General features: G+C 41.9%; 1 protein-coding gene across 1 annotated transcript in view; it reads right to left on the bottom strand.

The window, feature by feature from the left end:
* Positions 1-622: 622 nt before the first annotated feature.
* Positions 623-5,897, bottom strand: part of IGF2 (insulin like growth factor 2) — a 27,142-nt gene continuing 21,867 nt past the window's right edge. Inside the window, exon 4 of the mRNA XM_035121058.2 lies at positions 623-5,897. This exon is cut by the window's right edge and continues 465 nt beyond it. The gene's annotated coding sequence lies outside the window, so the exon portion shown is untranslated.

The following is a 5,897-nucleotide window of genomic DNA, read 5'->3' as shown; positions in this document are numbered from 1 at the left end:
AGCTGCATAACTAATTGACAAACACATTGGATTTCTTGGCTTTTAAGGTCTGTTGATTTTATGAATATTTTATATCATTTTATGCAAACTGCTTAGAGTGGGGGGGGTTAATTAAGCAGTATATAAACTTGTTAAAGTAATTAGTTAATTTCTCCCACAAATTATTCCAGTATCTGCTTTCTGTATCAAGCCATGAGCTGAAATTTTGCAATAGGACCAAGTTCCACATGACTCAGTATGGCCTGCTTTGGGGTTATTCTGCTTTGTGTCCTGGAATATGATGAGTGGAGCATCCCATCCCCACCCAGCACTCTCAGGACTAAGGAGTCTGTCACCTGGGAGCTCAAACATGGCTCAGCTCCGTATTGTTCTTAAAAAAAAAGTACTGTAGGTGTGATAATGTGCTCTGTCACCTCTGTGGCAAATCACAGGTTAGTTACGGTACATGCTGCTGGCTGTGCAAAAAGGGCTGCATGTTTCACTTTCCCCAGGCCTGGGACTAGACATTTTGCTGCCTGAGGCAAAGGACAAAATGCTTCCCTCAGGCCCCATTCTGGGTACAGAAACCAGCCAGGCTGGCAGCTAAATCGTACTTCAACGCTGATGACAGGATAGTATATATACCACTTCATGTGAGGGCAGCAGCAGGCTAACTCACAGGGCACAGGGAAGGAACACACAGCTCTTTCCTTTAACTGAGAAGAATGGCTGGAGCTCAGGTGGAAAAGGGGCATTGCAACTGCCACCTGAGGCAACTGTCTCACTTTGGCTAATGGTAAGACCAGAACTGACTTCTGCCAAGGCATCTTCTCTTTAATGCATTAAAGCTTTTGAACTTTGCTTAGGAATCAACACAGTCTTGAACGGCAATGCTTCCCTCTGGCAGCCTAAGCCTCAGGATGCTGCATTTTCTTAAGGTGGGAACAGGCCTCTGGTAAGCCCACTTACCAATACATGTGAAGCCTTGCATTGGGTGGCCAGGCCAGGCCAGGCCACCACGAGATGCCATGATTCCCCAGCTGGCATTTTTCACAGACAATGGCCTAGAAAGGTGCGATCTCACCACCACTTACAACCAGGTTAAAGAACCTTTGTCAGGAGGAGAGGCACATTACTTAATGGGCAAAGTCTAAACTCTTTTCTTTTCTTTTTGTGGCAGGGGGGGCTGCATGCTATTGGTGGGTGGAGCCAGAGGCAAAGTGGCCAGAGCAATGGGTGGGATTCTTGCTTTTGTACAGTAGGTTAGATTTCAGCCACACAGAAATTAAGAGGCTTCTACACAACCACATATACATCTCCATCCTCCATGCAGGCAAGCCAGAGGCATTATGGCAGGTGAAAGAAACAAGGTAGCCAGGCAAAAGCACTTGCTGGGGAGATACACAGCAGGACCAATGGAGGATGTGGCCAAGGGATGGGCACAGCCAAGGGAAAGTCCCAGGGGTCAGATAGAGAGAGATCTGAAGGGCTTTGTTTCACTCCCACTCCCAAGGTTCCCCACCCTGCCTTACAGTACAACCCTATGCATGCTTGCAATGGTGGCCAAAATGAATCATAGAATCATTCAGACCAACCCCCTGCAATGCAGGAATCTTTCACCCAACATGTGGCTCGAACCCACAGCCCTGAAGAAGAATCACATGGGGTGGGGTAAGCAAAAACAAAATGAGGGCACTAACTCAATGTTTTTTTAAAAAAATGAATATGCTAATTTATTTGTATAGGTGGGAATTTAGACATTGCCAAAATTTAAATAGAAATGCAATCCATTTCACTATAGTGAAGGCAGCTGTAATTGGGTTGACTGGTCAAGTCTGTGGGTCCAGATACTGTTGAGGGGCAGCTTCCAAGGCCCCTGCTCTCCATTTTAATGGTTTTCTTTAAACCACTACTTAAAAGGCACAAGAACATGTCAAGCCAGTAAGTCAGCCCCAACAAAGGCCTGAGCTGTTTGGAAGAAGTGTGGAGCGTGACCAGCTGCATGGATTAAAGAGAAGACCATTTTTACAGAAAGCCACCTGAGGCGGAAGAACATTGTAGCCGATTGCTTTATTGATACTGTATTACGAATGAAAAGTACAATAGGTGCATAATCCGGGCAGTTTGACTCTTGCATATTGAGTGCACACAAGTGAAATATTTCAAGATACATCAACACCCATTCCCCCCCCTTCCCTACTCCCTCCCCGCCATATAAAACTTGAGCAGACAATAATACATATGACAAAAAACAAGAACATTTTTTCTTTTTTTAAAAAACAACAAAAAATACAATTCTTCCCTTCATTTAGTGCAGAGGCAGCTAGGTCCATCACCAAAAGTCTGAGCCTTTGCAAACAGGCAGGATGAAGTGGATGAAGCTGTATATGGGCCAGTAAGACTGTGGAACCAGTTGGGGGAACCAGACTCCTTCCCTCAAGCGCTGTGGCTTTGCACCAGAGGTTGGAAGAAAACAGATCAGTATGTGTTTCAGCAATGTTTGTGTGTCCATTTTAACCCCCCCCCCCCCAAAAAAAAAACCCACCCCAGAACAAAACACTAGTTTGTAAACAACAAATGCCCCAAGAATCAGTTGTGTTACACCGATAAAGGTATTTTTACATCTAACTCCTAGCGGGTTGTGCTCAGACAGGCTTCTACTATGAAAAAAATAGCCATCCTTGATTTGGTTGCTCTTCATTTCCACGATTACGCTTGTAGTGGAAGAGCAACCTCACAAAAATCAGTTACACTTTTGCTCACTGCAACAGAAGGCTTGAAGACATCAATACCCATCAACCACTCATTCAAACATTACATGCCTTAGTACAGATTCTGTAGGTCTCTTGGGCCAGCAGGTTGTTGAACAGTGTTGTTAAGTTTAGTAGTTCCCAAGGCACCTGGGTGATTCGAACAAGCAACTGAGTGTTCCATCGGGCATACTCAACTATCCCGGTACGCGAACACATTTCCTTTGGTTGCATTGCCACTATTTTTGTATAAAGCAGGCAGACCAAGGCCTATGTATGTTTACTCGGAAGGAACCAAAGTATGCACACATAGGAGTGAAGCATTAAAGAGAGTGCATGCAAGCCTGGAGAAAGAAAGCCCAACAGCCAAGATGCTATATAAGTTTTGATCATGTTCGGGGAAAGTCTTGTCTATATAATACGCAGCTCTACTTCCTGTGCACAGTTTAGGTTTGGATCTAATTCAAAGAAATCCATGTGGGCACTCACTCAAAAAATATGCCTCTATAGAGTATACCGAGATTCTAAACTTCCTGGGATTTATTATCCTGGAATTTGGGCCTAACATGTTGACTGATCAGGCCCTGAATTTACATTTGCTTTGCTTTTTGAAAAGTTTTGGCAAAGTATGATAAAAAACGCTTAACTTTACCAGGTACTAAGGTAAATGATTATACAAAGTGGAGGGGGAAGAAATCAACTGCGAGGGGGACAGTGAACCAGCCTGCAAGACGCAAGTGTTCCAAAGCCAATTTATAAATGTACACTTTCCTTCTTGGAACATTTACATGTGCCCCTTCACTCAGTGCTGTCTGTTGAGACTCCTCGCCTCCCACCCACAAGTTGACAAGCACTTGAGCATGTATTAACTTTGTGGACATTCCACTGACTTGGACTAGTATGCCGTAAGCTCAAAGCATGCACGTACTTAACTGCTTTGCAGTATCCGGGCCTGCTTTGTTAAGAATATTACAGAACTCAGCCTAGACCATATATAAAATTCCCTTTGCTCTTTCCTCACTCTCGGGAAAAAAATGATCATCCCTATTCCCTCTGCCAAAGCATATATAGAAAGCTATAAAGGCAGCTTGATCATCTTTGAGTGACTATTTTACTTGTCACCTTAAAAAAAAAAACAAATCAAAGGGGGACATTTGGTAAAGAGCTTCTATGAAAGCTTCTGCATTGGAAACTTTTTTAAAAAACAAACAAACCCTCTTTTGTTTTCCCCACCCAACACCCCAAAACATTTTATCTGAGCTGTGTATTTCCCCGCTCCTTCGTAAATGATTAAGGAGCATATTTTTGTGGTTTGCAGTGCCATGGAAAACAAAAACAAAAATCCCCAAATGCTTCATGGCTCAAGATTGCAAGGTAACAATTTAAAAACTGATAACATTAAAAAAAAAACCTTACCCTTTCTTCAAAAAAAATTCAAGTAATCTTTATGTTCTTTAAATGTAGGTATATATATATAAGGCAAAGCAGGTACAGCACTGATAAGATGTTCCTCTTTCTCTATGCAATTTATATATGTGGCATTGCTCTTATGGTTCTAGATGAGCCAAGTGATTGACTATAGAACATTTTTTATACCACCTTCTCCATACCTCTCCAATTAAGCCTTGAGTTTTGAGCAGATAATTGGGTTTTAAAAGTTCCAATCAACTCTCTCCCGTCCCTCAGGTCCTATGAGGCAGTGAAGAACAACCCTTTCCCTCTGGAGTTTTTGCACTAACCCCTCCCCCCACAACTTCTCCCTCACTCTAGCAGGGAAAGGGGAAACTTGGTGCTTTAAGTGGTTGTTATTGCTGTCATTATGGGATGGCGCAAGAGAGCCTTCAGAAGAATTGCAGCTTCCCCTTTTGAAAGGGAAGAAGGAAGCAGAAACAGAAGCAAGATAAGGAGATGGTCGATTGTTTTGAGCTATTTCTCCTAATAAGGCTTGATTGGGCAACAACAAATCTATGTTCTTGCCAAACCTGATAGATGCGAAGAGTCACTTTCTGGAAAAAATGGCATTGCACCAGGAAGAAGATGGCAGAGGTGGCCAGAAAATAGATTTTAAAACACCTTGGTAGGAGGATGGTGACTCTCAGGCTGCAAAAGCCAAAAATGAGTCCTCTATGTACAATGATTGCTTCCATGGAACAGAATCAGGTAACTCACAAAGCACATGCATATGGCTTTGCACTTGGCATGCTCTGGGTATCAGGGAATGAGTGAAGGACTTAAGGGAAAAAATATTTTGATCTAAAATGCATATAGATGTATTATTGTGTTTCTGAATGTGCATGCATTTTGTGTATATGAGTGAAAGGCAATTAGCTCATATGGTCATGACCAAGCTATAATTCAGAAGAGAAAAAAAAAAGAACACACTTATCACACTTTCCTAAAACGAAAAGCTAAAAAAGTTCAAGTTCAGTAATCGAGATCTTGTCCTTCCCACCCCACCCTCTTCTAATTTTCTGGGTTTGTTTTCCCCTTTTCCAACTTACATTAGCACCATAACATTTAAACATTACAATCCCTCTTCAGTTACTACATACACACACATACACATACATACACACACACACAAATGGTCCCATTAAAAATAGTGCTTTTTCTGCCAAAAAAAGTTATATATAATATATATCTCATATAATTCAACTAAATCTGTGGCAAATGTGCAATGCAGACGCCTCCTCCATTAAAGTGAACTTAACGTTCACACACTCTCACTTCATCGGTGATTTTTAAAGGTGCAAGTACATTTGGAATTGTGTAATTTAAAAAAAGGTAGTGGGCCTCATCATTTCTTCCCTGGCTTTTAAAACGTAGAAAAAAATGAAGAAGTCTCAAACACATACTGTAGACTTGTGATTTCCAAAGGGAAAAAAAACCTAGTGGGGTGAAAATGAGGCCAAAATTTTAAACCTTCTGATATTCCACTCCAACCCCCCCCCCACCCCAACTTCACTTTTATTGTCAATACAGACATAAACTGGGCTTCTTTCAATATCATTATTTTCTCTTTCTCTGTCTTCATTGGTTGGAAAATAGACTGACAGGCAGTGGCCCAATATTAAATAGTTCAAGTGCCTTAACTGTCCCTTTTAAGTAAAGGCTGAGAATACTGGGTAGGAAAGGAACAAGAACCAGCAAACAAAAAATACTTAAAAG

This window comes from Zootoca vivipara, chromosome 1, assembly GCF_963506605.1.
Source record: "Zootoca vivipara chromosome 1, rZooViv1.1, whole genome shotgun sequence".
Lineage (NCBI taxonomy): Eukaryota > Metazoa > Chordata > Lepidosauria > Squamata > Lacertidae > Zootoca > Zootoca vivipara.
The sequence above is the reverse complement of the archived record's forward strand: the minus strand, read 5'-3'. Positions and strand labels throughout refer to the sequence as shown.